The sequence below is a fragment of the Pezoporus flaviventris genome, unplaced genomic scaffold (assembly GCF_033815535.1).
Source record: "Pezoporus flaviventris isolate CSIRO_AGI_PZ_B2104156 unplaced genomic scaffold, CSIRO_AGI_Pfla_v1 ptg000025l, whole genome shotgun sequence".
Taxonomy (NCBI): Eukaryota; Metazoa; Chordata; class Aves; order Psittaciformes; family Psittacidae; genus Pezoporus; species Pezoporus flaviventris.
Genome location: NW_026892573.1, coordinates 13,825,402 through 13,847,893, shown reverse-complemented (window position 1 = coordinate 13,847,893; position 22,492 = coordinate 13,825,402). Strand labels below are relative to the sequence as shown.

Genomic DNA, 22,492 nt, shown 5'->3' with positions numbered 1-22,492 from the left:
CTGCATACTTGCTTTAAAAAGTCCATACAATATAAACACTAATATGCACAGGGATGCAGCATTTCCATTTTCTCCCCTCAAACTCTTTAATGTCATTTTGAAAAGTGCTTTCCAGCTTCTATCAGACCTATTTAACTTTAGTACTCAGTGTAACTGCAACATGGTCATATGGAACAGGACAGGGAACAGTGCAAACAAAAGATATTCTCTGGTTCACAAAATACAAGATGTCCTCACTCTCAACTGTATAGTATGTCATGTAACCACAGCCACAGAAACAGAAAAACAACAGGAGAGCTGGTAAAAGTTACTGCCTTTTCCTACTTATTTTATTGGTCTACATCACAGGATATCATCATACTGAAAGCTTTCAGCAGTAGTAGGCTACTAAGAAAACAGCACATTGCAAAATAAAATAAAGTAGATCTTATTTGTGTTCAGCAAATAAAACCAAGTCTACTAACACCTTTACAAGTGACCTGAATAGAGTTCCAACAGTTACTCTGACTTCCACATCTGAGTTAAGAGAAATACCACAATGACTGAAAACACAGGTGATGATCTCCATTTTTGGTAGGAAGCCACTGAATGTAAAAATGTAACACAATAGTCACAGCAATCATGAGGTTTTGGTACATGACACAACAGAAATACTTTAACAATCTGTGACAACATCCCAAGCACATGGTGTCTGAATGCTATTAAAGTAGGTGTGCAGGAGACTCAAAGACAATACCATTTTGTAGGATAATTTTCATGTATTAGAAGCCAATAGAGGAATAAAATAGAAATTTAGGTGGAGGCCTACAATCAGATCTTCAGAGTAGAAACCTGCAGTTATCCAGAGTCCCACCAACTCAGTCAGGCCCCTTGGCTATCGAGGTCCATTTGAACAAATCCAGCGGCAGGGCCTAAATATGTAAACAGAAAAAGGATGAAATCAGGTAACACAGCGCACAGCTCTAATTAAAGAGACACCAAACAAGTCTCAGAAAAAATAATCTGTTTAGATCATTACAAGATTTATGTTTTTACAACAAAACACTGCAGCTACCGCAAAGTCTGTAGCGATACCTTTATACAGCATTAACTGATCACACCATATTCCCCTTCAGGCAAACATGAGAACCTGCAATGTGTTTGCTCACCTCTTGCATGCTGCTGCTTTTCTTGATATTTATATATATTTTGGTTTATTATTTAAATAAAAGAGTCTAAAATCAATTAAGGTGACATTTTTATCTTCATCAACTCTTCATTTCTACAGGCGTAGATTTTTATCCTCTTAGTAACATGGTGGCAAAAATTAAAATTAGATAATCATACCATATTTTAAAACACTAAAACTGACAGAAAGTAGTATTATTTCTATAAAAACATGCACTGTTATGCCTATCTGAAAGCTTTGAGTAGTTCTAGCCTGGCACTGTGTTAAGTGAAGTAGCTTTTTATGCTGGTGTTTCTTCCTAACATACTGATAAGACCCTGTGGTAGCCCACACTAGTATCATATACAATTGCCAATAAGAAAATACACTGTCGCAAAAACCTGTCTACTTTATAAGGAGGTTTGCCCACTGAAATGTGCAACAGCAGTGAAGACACTACAGGAGTATCAGGTTTATGGTCAAAAAAGACGCAGAACCACAGGCTACACTGTGGAGTATTGTCATCCAAACTTTAGCAGCAGCATCTCTCATCCACCCCAGAAAGACAAATTAAAATAAACACACTTTCTGTTAACAAAAAAAATGTTCAGGAGAATCAACTCTCTCTGATTACTTTCATACTTCCTGTTTGATAGCTTAAGATGCAGCAAGACCCTTTACATAAAATAAATCAGTAAGTTTAAAAAATATTCCAAGATACATGAGGACACAAACATCTGAAATTCATTGAAAGAGATGTTGATTTGCCTACAGTGCTGATGGAGAGGTAAGGACTCAAACTGCTATTATTGCTAGGTGGGGAAAAATACTATATACAAAGTTTTCTGTTCACTATGCATTAAATTACGGGCATTAAGATGCCCTTTTTGCTGAGATGAGATGCTAACTTTACTTAGACTGCTTATCTATGAGGCAACTCATAAAAATGCAAGGCAGAGGTGACCTCCAAAATTTGTGTGAGAAGGTAATGTTTGTCTTCTTAATGCTGGAGTTAGCTCAGGATAGGTATCAAAATCTTGATTTCCGTTTGAATGTTGAATTCCCACTTGTACACCACATGCATGTCAGAAATCAGTACATGGTAAAGAACCTGCAACACCACACTTAGAATATAGTGTCATATTTTGATTATTTTATCTCAAGAGAGTTACAGCCTAAAACCTGGCTGTCACTCAGTTACATATATGTGGACAGGCAATTTTTAATTTCTCTTCCCTGAGCATGCTACATACTTTTTGTAATACTTTAATCTGGACACCTAACTACTAGACAGCACAGACAGCCTTTCTTCTTGCTCTTGCAAAAATGCATTAACAGTTTACATTTCAACAGCTGGTAGTAATGTATCTATTGTAAAAAATAACAAGAAAGAAAATAAAAAGGTGAGGTGGTGGGTTTTTTTTGCTTTGGGTTATGCCTCCCTGACACTAAAGTTGCCTCATCTCTGGTTTAAGTGAGAAAAACCTAGAAACAATTCTAATTCACTCCTCTTTGCTACCATGCCCATACAACTATGCACCAGTGGAAAAGTAGCCAAGAGCAGATGCTATTTCCTCTGCCCTTTCCCCAGTCCCCCTTCTCAGCCTGAGTTGTGGGACATGTTGAAGGGGAAGGAAAGGATGACTGTGGCTGAGTACGAGACCTGGCTACAAATGCCTTAAGCAAACTGAAGGCTTCCTCCTCCTACGGAGAATTCTTACATCATAGGGAAGGATCAGAATAAGGAACTGAATCAATTAATTGTATTATTGAAGTACTCTGGAGTATAGTTATTAGAAGACTTCATAATTTAATTGTAAAGAAATTACTGAACTCTATTGATTATTACTGTAAACCAATTCATTATTACTGTAAACCAACTAAAAAGATCAGCAAATGCAAAACACAACTTTTCATGCTAGACACCCCACTGCAACATTACAAATCAAACCCAACAATTAATGTCCAGTCTTTGGTGGCAGGTGGGGAAATATTCTAAGCAATATTACCTGGGAAGCAATCATAGGAGTGAAGAACTCCAAACAGTAAACAATACAGTTATATTTGAGAACAGATCTTTAAGGTTTCCATCAGGTTATCATCATCATCATTATGTTTTCTTCTCTGCTTTTGATAAACACAACCTAATCTCACACTCATTCAGAAAACTGCTGCAAAGACCCTTTTCCTACTTGATCACTTGGAGAACACATTACTGTCTCCAAAGCTCTCCCTGACTTCTCCTGTAATACACTACTTGTCTTCACTTTCAAGGCCCTTCCTCACTTACCAGCACCACAACTATTGTTCCTCAACTGTGTCAGGAAGACAGCTGTGGTTTGCTAGCATTTGAAGCTGGGCCAACTTTTAGGAAACGTAAAGCTGAAAAGTTCGTTAGATCACACTGTCTGATCTGTTTTTTACTTTATGTTTGGCCAAAACACTTTCAAAACCCCTCACTTTTTACTGAAGAAAAAAAAAAAAGGTTTGAATTCTTGTCTCTCTGCCCTTCCTGTCTCCTACCTGTCATTCAGTGTCAGCAGTCCAGCTTCTAGCTCCTCTCTCATCCATGTTACATTTTCAAACAAACCTCTTGAGCCTTTTTCTGTTTTACACCTTACATTTTAGGGAAACTTCCTTAAATATTTGAAAACACACTTCACTACTGTCCTTCAAAGCTTTCTTTGAAACTAAGCTTACTAAAATGCCCCTACAACCCCCATGAGCAAATAAGATGTATACTCACCACCTATTTTAAAGTGTGTAAAGTAGGCAAGTGTGGGGTGGAGAAGGATCCTCCTACACAGCAAATAGAGACATTTCTGTTGAGAGGGATTTTGTTCACTCCTGAAATATTCCAAACTGTCCTTTGAAAGAGTCTCTGGATAAGCTGTGGAAATGATCTATCAGTCTTTTGATTTAGGTCTCCGAGTTGGATGCTTGAAGTATGAATACTCCCCCTCAATTCCTAGTACTTCCCTGCTCATCTATGTATATTTCCTCTTTTCAACAGGACTATATTTACACTGTAAGTATTTAGGACTGCATATAATCTTTTCAGCCCATGTTTGAGTGGTGCCTAGAAGCACAGGAACTTCAATGCCCAAGTAACACAGTAATACAAAACCAGTCTTACAATGCTCTGCTGTATTTTATTAAACAGTACCTGATATGTAATTATCATAGAACTATGCACACATGCCAAGTAGAAGATGCACAGCTATGCATCAACTTTAACTTTGTTATTTTCTAAGTTCCTGAATCCTATAACAAAGTGCTGGAACGTGTTCATGGCTGGCACCAGTTGTTTTTTTTTCCCCAGTCTGAATGATGGGCAAATCCTCAAGACAATTCAATACAGTGAAAGAGACGGGAGAGTAAGACTGATGGGAAGGTATATGTAGATCCAGGACACATACAGACCTTCTGGCAGAGAAAGCAGGGTAAGGGAAACAAAAACCATAGAAATCCTTGTCATGTGTGACACATGTCATTAGTTTTTTTCTGAAGTCATCCATGAGACAATAGTAAAATATAGGACTGGTAAGGTATGAAATATAAGGAACCCCTTACTATATGCTAAGAGTTCATGCCCCACAACACACACTTCTCACTGTTAAATTTATTGAACTTTAAATACACCCTATTAAAAAGATTTTAGTAACATGAAGAATATTCCTAAAGACCAAAATAAGGAAGTAAAGCCCCCAGCCATATCTTACATGCTAAGAAAATCTCTGAGTCTCCAGAAACATGATTATTGCTGGGGAAAAAAAGAGAATAAAACATTATGAAGGAACAATGAGCTTCAAGAAGTTACTTGAATCAAATAGGAGTCTCTCACAAATTTGAAAATAGCGCAAACAATAAGCAAAAGTCATACTAGGCATCATGTACAAAAGAAACGGAACAGAACAACTACTACTGCTGCTGGTCTAATTCTTGCTCCAGATCTATTCATCCAGGTAACAGAAGTTTTCAAAGCCAAAAGAGAAGATTTCCTCCTGAAGCAAGCAAACAAAAAACCTAAGACATAGACAGGCAGAGATCAAAACCTGATGAGAATAAAAAAAGCAAAATATTGGATTAATTGATCTATTTCATCATAATAAATTCAATCAATGGCAAAGAGTTAAATGCAAAGTGTCTCAAAAGAATGGATCCGGTTCTATGTTACGGTACAGTTGTTAATCATCCAGACATGGGGGTGAGGACTACGGCATAAAATCTGCAGTCATTTAGGTTACTATGAATCAGGGAAAAGTGCTATTAATAAGTGGACCCCAAAAATGCCAAATCAAGTTTAAATCATTATAGTTCTGTCCAAATGGCTAGCCAGGATAACTTATGTGCACAACAGAAAACAAGGGCCCCAGCTATTAAGTCCTCACTCCATTTCAGTTGTCCTTAACTATCAATAAAAACCTGTTTTTTGAGCAGATCTTTTAGGATATCCTTCAGGAATCAGCTGTGATAGTCCTTTGCCTCAGGATCTTGCTTACCTTGCCTCCCATAAATCTTAGGTCATATTGCTGCCCACTGTCTGTTTTTCCTAGTTTGAAATATAGGTCTTACATGTCTGCCTGCAGTTTCTTCTCATTTGGCTAACTGGAAAAACAACAGTGTGTGTAATACACTACAACCCTTGCCATCCTCCTGCTCTTAGGACGCAAGGTCTTTCTCTGCCATGTCCTCTGTGCTGTGGTACACAGATACTGCTGGAAATGGTGTTCTGGAAACAGCGTCCTTTCTTCATTATCAGTACAAGCCATTTCTTTAACCCTTTGTTTTGCTCTTTCATCTTATGCTTACAAATATATTTTCATCCATCCTGCATTTCTGCCAAACTCAATACTTCTGTTACCACTTACACAGTCTTAATCTAGTTAAACTGATCTGATGCAGATCAGTGCAGAAAGAACATATTATATACTTCTACCTCCTCCTTCCTTTGACATGTGCTCTTCTAATCTTGCCACAATAGCAGCAACCATCACTGGTGAGCTTGCTTAGGGAGAAAACTAGGAGAAAGATCAACCCTTTATTGGTAAGCCTAGAACTGCTTTTTAAACAGTGTAGTTCCATGCACTGGATCACTGGGGCAAGTGAATGTTAGTGTCAAGTGCAAGGGAGATGGTAGGCCTGCCTCTGTTTATTGGAAGTTGCTCATTCGAACATGCAGTAATGGGAAAGCACACCAGATGCTCTGGCCTCAGGAAAGAACCAGGGCACCACTTCAGCTGCTTAGTGAAAGTCTCTGCTCAGTATACCACTATAGTAAAAAAGACCAACCCAACCAACAATAAACCAGGCTGCTTAAACAATAGAGGATAAATAGAAGAAAGCCAATGTAATAGGATTATAAAAATCAATGCTATGACCTTACCAGAAAAAAAAAAACCAAAAACTAAAAACCCACACGAGCTACAGGTCACTCTTTATCCAAAAGGATACTAAAGACCCAGAAAAGGTTCAAATGTGAGCAATGATAAATACTGAAAGCATCCTATGAAAAGAAATTAGGAAGTTTAAAATCATGAGTATTATGCATGGACATATAAAACAACAACTGCTTTAGAGAGGTCAGGTCAGACATTTGTATGCTTGCTAACTTACAACACTAGGAAAAAAAATACACAGAAACACCCACAGTGCAGAAAATTCAAACCTGATCATGAGAAATGTTTTTCATATCATGTGTCATTTCTTCATATTGATTATCAAGGAAATTCAGTTAAAAATATGAAAACAATGTCCCTATTAACAATAGCATAGCTCAAATTGGTTATTACATAAAGAAATCAGGAAGAAACTTATTTGGAGTTAACATCAGCTGAAGCACTGTGATGTATTTACTCATGAAACAGGAAACTGTTATGGTTTAAGCCAATATGATAGCTCCTACGTAAAAATGTCAACAAAAAGAATAGCAAGTTGATTTCATCATTGAACTTTTATGCACAATCTCACAGTAACTCTTCCTAAAGTTTGCATTAAATGCTATTAATTAGTCATTTTCAACAGGATGGTCAGAGAAGATTTTGAAACAACTAAAATTTGCCTACATTAAGCTCTTATGTATGCAGTAAAGTCAAATACATTAAAAACTAAAATCAGCATTATTATAAACTCATTTATCTGAATCACAGAAGGTTCCACCTAAAACATGGTTTTCCTCATTTCCAGTTTCCTAGAATTCTATTTTTCAAAGACCTAAAATAGAACATTTTCTCCCTTGCCATTTTTTGTAAAGGATTGTTTTAACAAGAATCCTCATCACAGAGCTTGCTGAAAACCACCCAAAAAGTGACTACTTACTGATCACCCGCAAACAAGGCAGTCAGAAATAGCATAAGCACTAACTCCTTAGTACACCACCACTATACTGTTTGTTATCTTGATTAGATCATCCTGTTTTAGTTTGAAATGCATATTGTACAGCAAAGGCTAGAAAATACATTACCCCATTGTATTAGTCATTACAAAAACATAGAGAAAATTATCATTCTTTCTTGAGAAGCAAAGAGTCTTAATTTCATTAAGATAGGCAAGGGAAAAAAATGAAAAGGAGCAAAAGGACGGGGCTTCATATGTTTTGAGGTTTTTTCCCCACTGTGTCTGGGAAGGCAAACAGAACATTATATTGCCTGGGGGTGGGAGACAGTGGGAGAACAGGAGGGAGAGACTGCCCACACTGCTAACACAAGGATGGGCCTTCGTGGCTTAGTCGGTGACTGGGTCCGGTGAACAGGGCAGAAGTAAATGGCTGAAGTATCATGCAATATGATAGAGGGTACAAACAAAGGTGCAAAAGATCAGTAATAGAGACAGCACAAAGAGCCAGAAAGATAGCCTGGGAACTCTTTCCTGGAAAGAGACAATGAAGCTAATACCAGTATGAGAGAAAACAAGAATTCAAAGAGCTACAGAAACTTTGTACAGTGACACTTCCATGTAGGCATGGGTACTGGTTCTGCTAGAGAAGGGAATTTCATGTACATGCTGTTCATGTACAGCTGTCAGTCTGAGAAGACCTTACTGTCTTGCAGTATTTCTTGCAATGACAGAAAAGCTGTCTGGCATAAAAGCGACCCAACAGGTTGCAGAAAGGCAATATATAATTTCTGAATCCAAAAGGCAATATACCTTATAACATTTATGTTCTGACAGCAGCTGACCGTTCACCACTGGAAAACTGGAACATAAAATTTACTCTCCTTGTTTAACTTACTCTTTGGGGGATGACACAGGCTGTGAATTTGTGAGTAGAACTGTCACCTGCCAGATTCACCTTTTACAAGTATAGATTTTGCCTGTGATCATTTTAATTACACAACCCATTGACAAATACTGATCACTTTCTAAAACGGACATTTTTCTTTTTTAAGGTATTTTATCATATGCTTGAAAACATGTACTGAATATACATAACTTGAAATATACTTCACTGTATGCTTACCTGCAAAGTTGCCCCACACACTTTTTTCCTTGGGCAATTGCAATAAACTAAACTTGTATGGGAGAAGGTATAAATTAACTTCATTTAGATGTGAAGGAATTTCTTGTTAAAGGCATTTCTTTGCTCATGCCAATAGCATGAAAGCTATTTGCTTGGTAGTAAAAGTTTCTGGGCTGAAACACACATTTCTGAACTTCTTGTTGGTGATTAATGTACAGTTTAAGAGAGCCATTACTTTGTGATACACAGCCATAGAAGCCAAGTGTCAGATAATGTATCAGCTTCTGCTCCACTTTAATTCTTATTTAATGATGAGAGCTTTTATTCTTAATGTCTCATTTTAAATATTAAACTGCAAAGATTTCAGCAGGATACACAATAGTTGATTTAAGAGCACAGTACCTGTCTTGTATGAATATCATGTAGGCATTAAACGGAGGATATTTTAATATTAGCCAAAGCATGGTTTTGAACATCTGTCACAATCCACTGTATAGCCTTTAAAGGAAGACCTAATGTTACACTGTATGTATGTTACACTATATATGCACAAAGCTGACATAAGGCAATAAAACTACAACTAACACGGTAAGCTTTCAGGTTGTATTTATCATTTGGTCTGTATGTTGTGCAAATTATTTTCCTGGAATAATTAAAATAGCTCTCGTTGTGTTAAACACTTTCATCTATCATTATTTACACGTCTTTTCCCAGGGTACACAAAAGCTGCAGGCAAGAACCTGTCCCCCCTCTGGCATACAGCCCACAGTTGCACATGTAATTCCCCAGCACGAAACAAGTCAGCGCGCTCAAATCCGCGTTAGAAAGGCGTGCCATGGCATCAGCAGAAATACAGCAGCGGCACGAGGGTATCCCCAGCGCAATCCCGTTTGTGGCAGCGCAGTCCTCACGCACGGTAAGGGCAGCTCCAGGCGCGTGGAGCCGACAGCCACACCGCGCTGCACTGCGGGAGCGGTCAGGCAGCAGGCAGGGGACGGGAGCCCGCGGCAGCAGCGCCGCTGCCACAGGCAGGCAGCCGCCCGCCGGGATCGCCTCGGCCGCGGGGCGGACCGGGCCCGCTCGGAGGGGCGCACACCTCGGAGTCCCGCGCTGTCAGCCAATGGGGAGCGAGCAGCAGCTGTCGCGGCGGGAAAAGGTCCGCTCGGCGCCGCGCCCCCTCGCCCCCAGCTACGGCGGGGAGGAGCCGCCCGCCCGGGTCCTAATGCGGCGGGGGCGGCGCGCTGCGGGTGAACGGCCCGGCCGCTGCAGCTGGCCCGAGGCACCGCGGCGAAGCCCTGCTCGCTCTGACGGAGGCAGCTTCCCCGATCGCGCTGCCGGCGGGATCAGGCAACGCTTGACTCGGGTGCGATGTCCCAGAGAAGCGGCTGAGCCCACCTGAGCGCACCCGTGTCCGGAGCCACGGGAGAAACCACCTCCCGAGGAGAAAGGGACGGAAGGACCCAACAGGAACGGGAACAGGCCAGGACCTTCAGCGCCTGACATCACGCCTGTCTGTGCTCATAGAAACCCCGATTAGACCTCAAAGCCCAGCCCCTCCGAACTGCCCATCTCCATCACACAGTACAGGAAGGGAGCAGGTGGTCAAGTGAAAGCAGGACTCAAAAGTGTACATGCTGCAGCATACACTATGAGATTCCAGGATCTCTCCTGACAAATGAAGGAAGGATCTTGACAAGCCAAAGACTCAGAAGACACACATGAAGAACAGGCTGCTGAGGCAGCTTTTACCCCTGTAGAGGTGGAATATACCAGTATGCCTCATTTCTGGCCTTTGCTGCTACCTGGGGTTATTAAAGGCACATGTGTACAGGAAGGCAGAGATACTGCCCTCTGCACGTACATACACCCCGTTCTCTCCAACACATCAGCCTGGCCAGAGCCACAATTTCTGATGTATTTTCACTTTGCTACCTCCTTCCTCTCCTTGCCTATACTTCAACACCACTTGCAGCTGCAGCAGTAGCATGGTCATTTTTTATACCTTTTATACTCTTTCAGTGAGGCATCCTTATGTGACCCAAGATGACTTGGTCTGGGGTGCTAGAAACAAGACTGAAGCGGCTACTTTATTGCCTTCCAGTGTTTCCTGTGGAAATTGTCATCACTTTTGTTAATAGTTACACATAGTTTTCATTAATGTGTCTACAGTCCTGCAGCCCCAAGCAGACAAGGGACGGACAGATAAGCTCCACATCAGTGGAAGCAGAGCTAGGTGAGCATCAAGAACCTCCTGAAAACGAGCCAGGAGACAGAAAACCTTGCACCCAGTGTACAGCCATGGGTAGTGTTAAGTGAAAAATTTATGGAAAAAGCATTTTAATATAAATATATCCGTTCACTTTGGCATAAACTACTCTGCTACGTATCATGCATGGCAAAACAGGACTGTTATTTAAAAGCCAGAGTACCTGACTCATGGTATGTTGTATCTAGTCTGTCACAGCAATCCATCTTACTCCTATCAAAACCACAGGTCTGTCATCCAGAGAACAAAAATTATGGAGTTATATACATATTTTCAGTACACAAATCAATGCAGGCTGTGAGTACACATCTGTCTCCATATTGCAGATACTCAGAAAATGTAGGACTAGAACCCTGAGCCAGTTTAAGACCTGCTTGTTACAGTGTTCTGGTATGAAACTTCTTTAGTGTAACTGTTAATGTGTGTGATGCTGTCAACAGGTAAATCTGTTTTGTCTTTCACATTTCTATTAAACAAGGAAAAACTAAATCGGTAAGAAAATAAAAATTCAAGGAGAGGTAAGATAACCAGAGGCCAACTGGTTCATTCTAATTACGGTTTTCACAATATGTAGGGCATTAGATGTGTGCTATCAACTTCCCAAATAAAAGCATTTCTGAGTCTGTCTAAATTATTAAAAAATACACAGGTGGCAATGCAAAGCAGGTTACTTCTGTAGTCTATCACCAAATAGTCCAGAAAAGAATACATTGAAACTATGCCATGTTATTAAATAAATGAATGTTTCTCCGTTCCAACTTAATGCTCACCAGACAAACGTAGCCTACAAACTCATCAGAACAGCAGTGTGAGAAAGAGCAAATGGACATGGTAAAACACAGCTTTTTGAAAGCAAGTACCCTGATGGAAAGCAAGTACACTAATTGATAGCACGTGTGTCCAATGTGCACCAAACTGACTGAGGATTCAAATGGGTCTGAGCATCTTCCAATTTTTATATGCAGTGGCATCAAGTTTCACTGTGGGCTGCACTATTGAGGGCATGCCTTTAAGCTGGCGTGTTCGTTTAACATATGAGTCATTTGGTGTGGAAACAACATAACAGAAACATCCACAAACTAATGAATTGTGAAAGAACTACAACATTTTCCCCCTCAGGCTTCCACCTACTAAAGTGTCAGAAATAAAGCTAATATGCCAAAAATGATTCAGCAAAAGAGGAATTAAACACTAAATGTCAGTCAACCCTTTCGTAAGTCAATCACTTGTTTTAACTGTTTTTATTTGAAACAATACCAGTCAGTACAGTCACCTTAGAAAAGATCAAGAGAAAAAGACACTCCAGCCTTGATTTTTATAACTACTGCAACTGCAGATAAGATACCTTTATGTCATGGAAACTGCAAACTAGGTTTTTCTTGATTGATATTGTCCTTCAGAATTTGAGGGGTTTTAAAACTTAAGAAGAGCTCACCCCTTCTTGTTTTTCCTCCCTAGAAGTTGGCTTAAAATCTAAACAGATCAAACAAAGAACTAAACACTTGCCATGCAGTGAACCAGAATGAAAGACTAGCCTGGCAAAAAATGTTGTGAACAGCCTAACTTCCTCATCCCAAGTTACTTCAATAGCCTACAGAATCATAGCAGTTTAAAAAACTACTTATAAACATATCTAGGTAGATATCTAAACTTACATTCACATATCTAGCATTCATACTTCTCTGGTGCAGCTAGAGGAACCTAGCATGCCCTTACATTACAGTTGCTGATTTGTGTTTTGCGTTTTGGCACTGAAATGAGTGTATAGCACTTTGAGGGCCAGATTTTGTCTCCCACCCACCTAGAAAGTAAAAATGAAAAGATGAGTGTTGCAGAAAGGGATATTACATAGAAGTCACTATTAGTCACTTCCGTACCAATCTGATTTCAAATGAGGAGACTGCTTACCTTAATCTTTTCAGGTCTAACTTGTACACTTGTTATCAGGCCTTTGGAATCTGGCCACAGACCTCTCTGGATTTCATCTACCAGGCACACTCTGTACTTTCCCAGTATCTTAGTGAGGAGGATACCCTTGTTCAATTACTGCTGGCTTAGGTACCTGTTAAGTTATGGTGCATGTATGTACCATGCAACTGAGTACAGCGCAGTTGGGTTCTGTCAGCTAGGCTGGCACTGCTCCCCCCCAACAGGATACACCACAGTTCTGCTGCTCTCATCAGGTGCCCATAGGAGGTATCTGTGTTTGCACAATGACATGCCTGAGCTCCTTATCCTTGCCTCTTCACAGGGCTAAGGCCTCCTGACAGGCACGCAGTGTACAAAACGCTGTTACTGCTCTCAGACATTAACTACCACCCCTCTAACCAATGTAGTCCATCTGATTAATGCCTAATCTGCTTGTGAATCAGCTCCTGAGCCACCACAGCTTTCAGCATGGCATAAGAAAATTAAGAGTTCTTGAGGTGTGTCAAAATCCTAATTTCACTGCTGGCACAGCTACCTCAGCTATGAAACTAGTTCATCAGAGGAATGCTCAGTCTCTGTGCTGCTTTTTACTACGTAGTATATACTCAGGACCTCAAAAATACCTTTAAGAAGAAGCTTTAGGAACTGCCAGCTATTACCGGAACAGTTCTACTGCAGTACTAACCACCAGCGCAATTCAAGGAGTAGAAAGGACAAATTCTTTGTGAATTTCAAGAAGTCAGTATACGCATGGATATGAACATAATTGGTTTTGGTGAAAACAAGAATTTTTGCTTAAGGAATTGTTGGCCTAAGCTGTTTCAAAGACTAAACTAAAAGGAACCACTTATACTGTAGTTACTGTAAAACTTCCACTGGTGTGAAGCTTCTAGCAAAGTAGTACCAGTGTAGTGACTTAGCATTCTGCTGTTATACTTTTTTTTAACCTATACAAGGATTAAAAGTTTCCTGCTATGAGTAATTTTTCAATAATGACAGAAGTATTTCATATCTCCTGCAAGTTGGATGCAATGCCTGTTAGAACAGTTACATGTATAACGGTGAAATATGCCACCAGAGGCTAGCTGTAACATACTCTGAATGCAAAAGAAAGCTGTTCTTTTTAAATGACAGTTCACAATATTAAATTTTAAATATTCAGAGAAACAGGCTCATTAACAATGGCCATAAATGGCCACTAACTACTTCTCTAAAATAACTTACTTTTCTAAAGATACTTAACCTTTTTTATATGCCAGAAATCACTAAGTAAACTAAAGTTGTTGTACACTGTTTCAGAATTTAAAATACTACACGATGCAGAGTCATGCTCCTACTTTTCATATTTTAGAAGAAATTTTCATTGAACAATCAGGCAAATCTTCAGAGAGATATACAAACACATTTTACTGAGAACTATCACATACTGTTTAATACATTGCATGCAAATTCTTACCAAAATGAAACTGCTTTTGAAGATGCTGCATCCATTGTTATCCTGAAGATATCCATTCGTATCCATCATTAGTACCCTGCTTGCCTGGCATTCAAGCTTCGGAATGGATTTCTGACAAGCAACCCACACCTACCAAAATGGTTTCTAGAAAGCAAATTTAAAAGATGTAAAACACGGGAAACGAGCCAACATTTTACAAATCACTGCAAGTGCAATGCAAATAGTCAATATAAAATTAATTCTGAAAAGTTTATCATTTTATTCTGGACTATAATATAACCACAGTTGTAACATTATACTTTTAAATCACTAGTTCACCTATTGAAAAACAACAAAAGCAAAGTTCCTCTTATCCTGTTAAATCTCATCTACCTCATCTCATTAAGGGTAGTCATTTGTTGGGAAATAACTTCTTATAAAAAAGCAGGATAAAGGAATATTATTCTTAATCATATTTAAGGTCTTCTAAGGACTAATGAAAACTGAAGTTCCAGTTCTGCTGGACAGCGCATAAACACAGAGCAGTAAAAGGTCCCTGGTCATATAAAAACCAGCAGTCTAAACAGATAAGACAGCATGGGGGAAAAGTTCACACACAGCACAAACATTGTGATTGTAGTAAATGTAACACTAGTTCTGTTTTGGGGGTGGCTTTTGCTTCTGTTTCCAGGAAATGGAAGGATATACAGAGTAAGGAGGGCAGATTGGGTGGAGGGAATCAAATGAAGTAAGCAGTATTAAAGCAATAGAGGTGGAATGGACAGAGAGAAGGTGGAACAAATGCTCAATGAGCATAGGACAGAGAACAGATAATTAAAGCTAGTGAATGTTCTCTGAATGGTCAAAGGTCCCCTAGGCTTTTGGCTCTTTCTGTTCCTGCTTGCTAGTCTCTGACTAGATCCTTTCTTTACTGCTCCCAGCCTTTGAGCAGAAGGGCTATAGTGATTTTCAGACTTTTCCCCATTAGGATCCACTCCCCTCCTTTTAATGTGGATCAAGATCTCTTCCTAACCTGTAGCTTTAAAACAGGAATCATCTGAATCTGCTCAACATTATCTTTACAGAATGAGCAAATGCAAATCATCCTTATTTGCAAGCGATCCAAGTTCTGATATTCTGACTTCAACTTTCTTAATTCATTGTTAGGCAACACATAATGGACAAGATTCATTTACACAGCAGAAAAGCAAGGCAATTCACTGTTACATAAAACAACAGCTGAAAGTGTGATTGGAGCATCTAAAACATCGTGTTCCTTGCTGAATAACAGAGTTAAGCTGGGATTCAGGTTAGGGACAGCTGCTCTATAGGCTCTGATGCGTGAAGCCAGATGGACATATTCTAACCGTTCACAGTATGCACTGTTCTTGTTCTAGTATTAACTGAATAGATTAGGCTTATATTAGAAAGGAAGATGCATTTTTATTGTCAAAACACCCATGGTTTCTAGCCTGTAGCACAGATGGAGGTAAGTCCGTGTAAAGGGCAAGTTTGCTCACAAAGTGAACCTATGAAACTGAAATGCTGTGACTTTTTATGGGGCTCTAAGGATAAAGGCAAATAAACTAGAACAAAGTCACTTTCTTCTGGTATAAGGTCTCCAATACAAACAGTTTATACAAGCATAGCAACTGCAATACAATTAAAAATTTCTGGAATGGGGCCAGCCCTAGGTTGTTTCCTTCTGCGCAGAAATAAGCTACCAATATATGCAGTTTTATACTGATACAGCTCTATTCACACTGTGGCAAAAGATGGCTGATACTTCAATTATGCCAGTACAGATAAAGTAGCAAAACGACTGATAGAGAACTTGGTGTCTCAGATAGAATTCATTTACCTATTGCAAGATAGCAGCAATAGTCCTAGTACAGGCAGAGCTTTAAAGCACTAATTCTTCACTTAAAAAATAATCCCTTCTGTGAAATTCCCAGAACATCACCCACCTTTGAAATGTTAATAGAATTACTAGAGACAAACCAGACTTTGAATTTCCGCCAGATTCTGTCAAGAGTTCAGCTGACAGGTTTTCTCTGTGCCACTCAGGTGTCACTGTTCTTTTCATAACACTTTTTGTTTTAAAAATAACTTTTTTTTTCTTTTCAGCAACAATGCTGTGATGATTTTGGATCTTAGTAAAAACACTGGTAAAAACAAAGTGTGTGTTTTGGCTTGGAACATACACATAAAAGCAAATACTCCTCCTCAACCAGACTACAGCTTTGGAAATTATCTCTGACTTGCCAATGACAGTAACAGGCAGTAGTTATCCAGCAAAATCCCTTTAGTTCAGCTGCACAACTGTACTTCCACCACTATCTATAGTGGTGGCAGTACTATTCTGTAACTATCTCTATATATAGATAGTTCTCTATGTATATAGATATATACAGCCTATAACTATAGATAAAACCCCTATAAATATATATATATATATATATACACACACACAATTTTCTATACTGTATTTGATTGTTTCAAACAGCATCTGCAAATTCAGGCTACACTGTTAAAAAATCCCAACGTTTTTGCTTCTACAGGAACAAACTTCAGTTACTTCCTCAGGTGGTCCTTGAAGGAAAACAGAGCTAAAAATTATAATGTTTTAACCAGTGTGTTCCCATTAGGACACTATGAATAGTATCCTCAAGACAACTGAGTTGAGACACCAGAATCACCTGGTAAAACAAGAATGCATTTTCCTCCTTACTTATGACTTGTTTTACAGTAGCTTTCAAACCAGACTCAAGACAAACGCATGTATGCGTGCTTTTGTCTCCCCATCTGTCTCCCCGAAAATAAGACTCAAGCTCCCAGAAATCTTTGGATAAAGTAAAATATCTACAATAATAACTTGCTTATCAAAGGTGAACTGTATGTGCTTCATTAAGAATATGAACCAAAACCAGTATGTAAAAGATATTTTTCCATCTATGTCCACAAGCAATGGTAGATCCATTTTTTTTTTTGGCTGCCTCGAATAAGAATGTCAAAATGGTGGGAACCAAAACTGGCATAGTTGTTGGGTGGTATCCAGTCCTGCTATCATTGTTAAGCCCTAAGGTAAGCTATATATCAGTTCTCACAGCCAACGAGCCTTCTCTGAGACAGAGATCTCTTGGATCATGAGTCCCAAGAACAAGGTAAGAGACATCTCTTTTGCACTTTTGGACAAAGGAGAGGAAGCTAATTGTGTTCCAAGAGGAACGGAACAAATATATTCTGTAATACTAACATATCAATGTATTTGGCACAAAAAGAGGTATGTGCACAGCTTCTATATTGCTCAGATACCATGCTTCTACTTTTCAGTGCTAATGGCACATCCTTACCTACAGTGATACAGTCTGTCTCTTAAAATACATCACTACTATAAGACTGAATGTGCTGCCTGCTATGTGATTTCTTTCAACCAGCAAGAACTCTTAGTAACTGTTGCTCAGATTTTATGACCTTACAAATTGAAGAGGTGCAGAAATTCACTCCCAGTTGTTTAGTATACCTGTGACAAGAATTACAGGATCACTGAATTGTCAAGGACAAGAAAAAATATCTGTATTTTTTGTCACCTGTGAAGAAACATGCAACTTACTACAAGCACATATTTCTTCCATTAATTACTTAAATTAATTAGAGAGCTACTATGAAAATACTTGTATTTTAATAGTTTTGTTTAACCAATTGCTTGGCAGGAATAGTTGCTTATTTTCTTAAACCAGATAATCTACTTCAGATGCACCTGTTCCTCTCACAGTCTGCATCGTCTATAGAACTGAAAATAGAAACCTCATATCGCCTCATTGATGTTAATGGTTCACTGAAGTTGAATATTTCTTAAACTTAAGACATGTATCTCTGATTTGCTTAATCTGTTCTGTTAAACTACTCTCAATTTTTATTCTTGATCTCAAAATCCTCACCCTTTATATTATCTTTCTCTTTCTGAAGAAGGCAAAAAAGTAAGTCTATAATTGAAATTAGGTAACCCCTTAAAAAATATACTAAAAAAAAAAAATCCCCAAAGCTTTAATGTTTTCTCTTTGGAACACTATCATGCAGAAGCAAACTTGTTTTTTTTAAAACAGAAAAAAATTCTTGCTCTTTTTATACCAATTACAGAACTATTTTCCACCTTTTCCTCCCCCTCTTCCCCAAAACAGAGAAGCAAAGTGGAAACTGGGTGATAAACTAGTACAGATTACTGGAGATGGCCGTAATGGCTCCTGTTCCCATTGCATACCCTGTTCTTCTCCAAGCTTCCTGCTTCCACTACTGAGGCAGCAGTACCCGCTGCACCACTGTGCTTTCTGAGATCAGAAATAAAGTGCAGAAGCACCAGTTCCAGGTGACTGCAAGGCTTAAGGTTACAAACTACACTGAGCTGTTGCAACACAAACTGAGCTACCCTTTCCCTTGGGAAAGTGGGGACCAGCTAGATGAGGGAACGAACCAAGTTAATCCCATGATCAGAACAGAGCCCCTAACACTTATTCCAATATAGAAGCTATTACATCTAAATTATGCATGCATTACCAAAAGACATCTCTGCCTTTGCAAAATGGAAATTGCAGTAGCTGAACTAGCTATGCACTCACAGCTACATGTTGGAAAACAAGATAAAAATGTGTCTGGGAATAGAACTAGAGATTCATGTTCTGTGCCAGTGAAAAAGTCCTCTTTAGAAACAGGACTGCTGAAATGTTATATGACTATATAATGCTTGAACTGTAACTAACAAAACCTCTCACAAATGTAGGCATATCTATTTTAAATGTAAATGTTAAGTGAAAAATATTTATAGTTTAAATTGCACTCTTTGGTACTTAATTATCTTAATTTTCAAAAGAAGGAACATCTAAGTTCCTCCTCCAAAGAAATTATTTACCTGAACTGTAGCTTGGGAGTCCCCAGTAGTCAGTCTGTTCTGAGATTCTCATCCCACTGAATGTCAAAGACCTAGTGTTTCAAGGATGAGATTTCAAAACCACTTAGTGATGACTTAACTTTGTCTCACTAAAGATAAACCAACCTTTATTCCCACTCAGGTCAGCTCACTGATTTCATGGAAAACACATTTATAAAGCAGAGCTGAATATTTTCAGAAATTCCACCCATGAGATAAAAAGGAAAAAAACAACAAACAGAAACTGATATAAACAATTTGAGACTTCTTGATGTATGATAAATCAAGTATTTATGTATATTTGTGTATGTTAAAAGTAATTGAAATTGCTTTTAACTGTTTGCTGGAATAATATAACCTCAAATACCTTACCTTCTCACCCTTCAGATACAGGACTCTCTTTGAGGAAACCCCAATTTTGACCACAAACAGGAGGTTCTACTAGAAACAATAATAGTTCTGCTGAAAGATTCAGATGAAAATATACTCACTGCTTTCAATATCCATATTACAGACATCATAAGCACTATTATTGAATAATCCTGAATTTGTTTTACGTTTTACCCTTGTCCTACTTTGGCTCCTATGGAACCATGTTCAGTAAAAGTTTGACTTCATGTACAGCTAGAATACATTCTCACCAACAGGAAAACCTAATATGCTTGAGAAAATTGTTCTTCAAATGTATTAAAAATAAAGTCAGATGTATCAAAGCCCTCAGTTTTTATAATTCTGTAGCATTTATAAAAAAATATTTTAAAATTGGTATCTGGTGAACACATAACATTCATACTGCAAAATAAACCCAGAACACTTAAGAAGTATCTCCAAAATTAATTCTCTTGTGTGATGATTTCATTGAAATGCACTTCAAGTTTTAGAACTTCATTGAAGGAACAGCCTCTTTTTCACTAGTGCTGTCCATGTTTGGAGGACTCTAACAGTTCAAAAGCTTTTCTTAACTAGTTTCTGAACTTTAATTGTCTGTTATGTTTGTAGAGATTTAAACAAGTATCTTCATGTTTTCTCTAAGGGGAGTAGAGGCCTACACTAAAATAGTACAGTTCTTTCTACTTCACTGAAGTTCTTCAGCATCATTACTGTACCAGCATAGCATTGATAAGAAGTTAGTGGCATTGATAAGAAACTAAGCAAGTGCACAAAACCAGGCAGAACAGGAGCCTATGGACCCAAAAGATACAACAGTATTAAATTTACCAAATCGAGTACTTTTCATTCTGTAGGACTTTTAGCAAGACAAATGGTATTGTAAAAGCTTCTCAGATAATATATACATCTATAGAGATATATTTTTATATATGCAAGTCATCTAGTAATTTAGCAACAAAGTAGACAGATATCATAAAAAGGTTCTAGATCTGTGTGCACCACTGTAAAGGCTGACAAAATCTACTCTGCCTTTCTGATAAGAAGCAATTTGATTGTGGGGGTTTGGGGTTTTTTGGTTTATGGGTTTCTTGTTTTTCTATATCATCACTTGTACACTGCAAACAGTTCTTATGCAGAATATGAGTATAAAGCAACTACTGCTGGGAAGTCATTATGTTATAAAAATAATTGGATGTCTAGAAAAAACGAACAAACAAAACCCACAACTTACAGTAACCATTCATCTAAAATTAAATCCTGATCCAGCATTAGCATGCCAAGATTTGAGGATCCATTTTAGAAAAAAATCTGACTCACAGAACATTAAAACCCAGATTTTTTTTTAAGTGGAAAATTTGAAGGTATTTTGGGTTGTGAAAACTTGACCATAGCTTCCTTTTTATTTCCCCTGAATGATTTGAGACTTAATAATTAACACTTACATTCAAAACAGCAACTCTGGCTTAGCAGAATATTGAATTCAGAAAATAAACACATAAGAAAACTCTGAAAAAGAACTCGTAGCAGAAGGGAATCATGGCATTATGATCATCATAATCTCCATCCTGAATTACTCCACACATGATAAATTGTGCTAAAATAATTTTTCAGACAATTCCCCTCCACACATCTCATAAGTGCACATGCCACTGCATGTGTCTTTTCAGTTCAAGATCTTTATAAGTCAAATGACCAACACAAAGGCTGTCAGGCTCCGACATGACACTGCATGTAAGCTAATTTAAATGAAATGCCAGCCTACCAAACAAAATAAGTACAATAAAACCAAAACAAAATGAAGTACTAACCTGAACTTGACAAAGCACCTCTTAGCTGCATCGGAACTACTTCCCAAATGAAGACTCTTCTTTGCAAATAAGTGAGCTTTCTTCAGATCATTATTCTGTGGCACAGGCTCCTCCAAATGGCAGAATGAATGTATTGCCATTATTAAAAAATTCCAGTTTATTTGAGGAGATTGAACTGAAAGCAAGAAATACAGTGGCTTTGTTTTTGTAAACTTACTGAAAAGACTATACTTAGTTTTCAAGAACTTGTTATGTATCCATAACATTTTAAAACACACAAAGGATATGTATATGCGCTGACTGATAAAGTAAGTGTAAATGACTTAACTAAACCAGATGGACATCCAGATAGTTCATTTGAGAAAAAATGCCCAGATAAAGAGCTTCTACATAAATACTACTATAAAGCACACTTTCAATAAATTTTAGGCCTATTTCTTGTACAGTGGGCACACAGCAAATAAGTTTTCACGTAATCATACATGTATTGTTGCAGATGATTTACTTGTAATTTTAAATTATCTTCAAGTAATTCAAGTTATTCCTTCCAGTGTGAATTATTTTATAACCACAAATACCGAATGACATCTACCATTATTTACTAATATATCCAGCCCTCAAGTTCCCCACAACTTTCTCTGATTTTATAGAACATATACAGTATTTTACTTTGGATGTTTATTTGCAGACAAAACTAATCACTTCCAAAACAGATTCTAGAGGCATAATTTTGATGAACATCTATTTTGGTAAAAGTGCCAATTCAAACAGAGGTAACCCTTCTGCTCCTTATTCTCATGTTTGTGCCACAACCACATTTGTGCAGATATATCTGTTGGTGGAGCCACTCACTATTTTTTCGCCATATTAGGGAACTAACTTTGGTTAAAAATTGCTTCTTGCAATAAACTCTTGAAGTCCGGATCAATTTTCTGATCCAAGTCACTGCATTACAACACAAATGACTATGCTAATACAACAGGAGGGACAATAAGGAAACAAGCACATAGCTAATTGCAGCTACAAATGTCAGCACTTCAGGAACTACTGTTGTCACCTAAGTGTAAATTATGAGATAGAGGACAACTTTGCCACTAAAAGCAGTATAGGGTATTCTTGGACTATTTTAACTTT

General features: G+C 38.2%; 1 long non-coding RNA gene across 5 annotated transcripts; it reads right to left on the bottom strand.

Annotated features, from left to right (window-relative positions):
- Positions 1-301: 301 nt before the first annotated feature.
- Positions 302-21,535, bottom strand: LOC133271479 (uncharacterized). Of its 5 annotated transcripts, none has more exons than XR_009744156.1 (5): positions 21,359-21,535; positions 19,533-19,622; positions 19,143-19,213; positions 14,258-14,401; positions 302-911 (listed from the first exon to the last, which is right to left on the bottom strand). It is a non-coding gene; the product is annotated as an uncharacterized LOC133271479 (long non-coding RNA). The 5 variants fall into 5 exon arrangements; XR_009744158.1 differs by having other exon boundaries at positions 19,533-19,619; XR_009744160.1 differs by having other exon boundaries at positions 19,533-19,598.
- Positions 21,536-22,492: the final 957 nt, after the last annotated feature.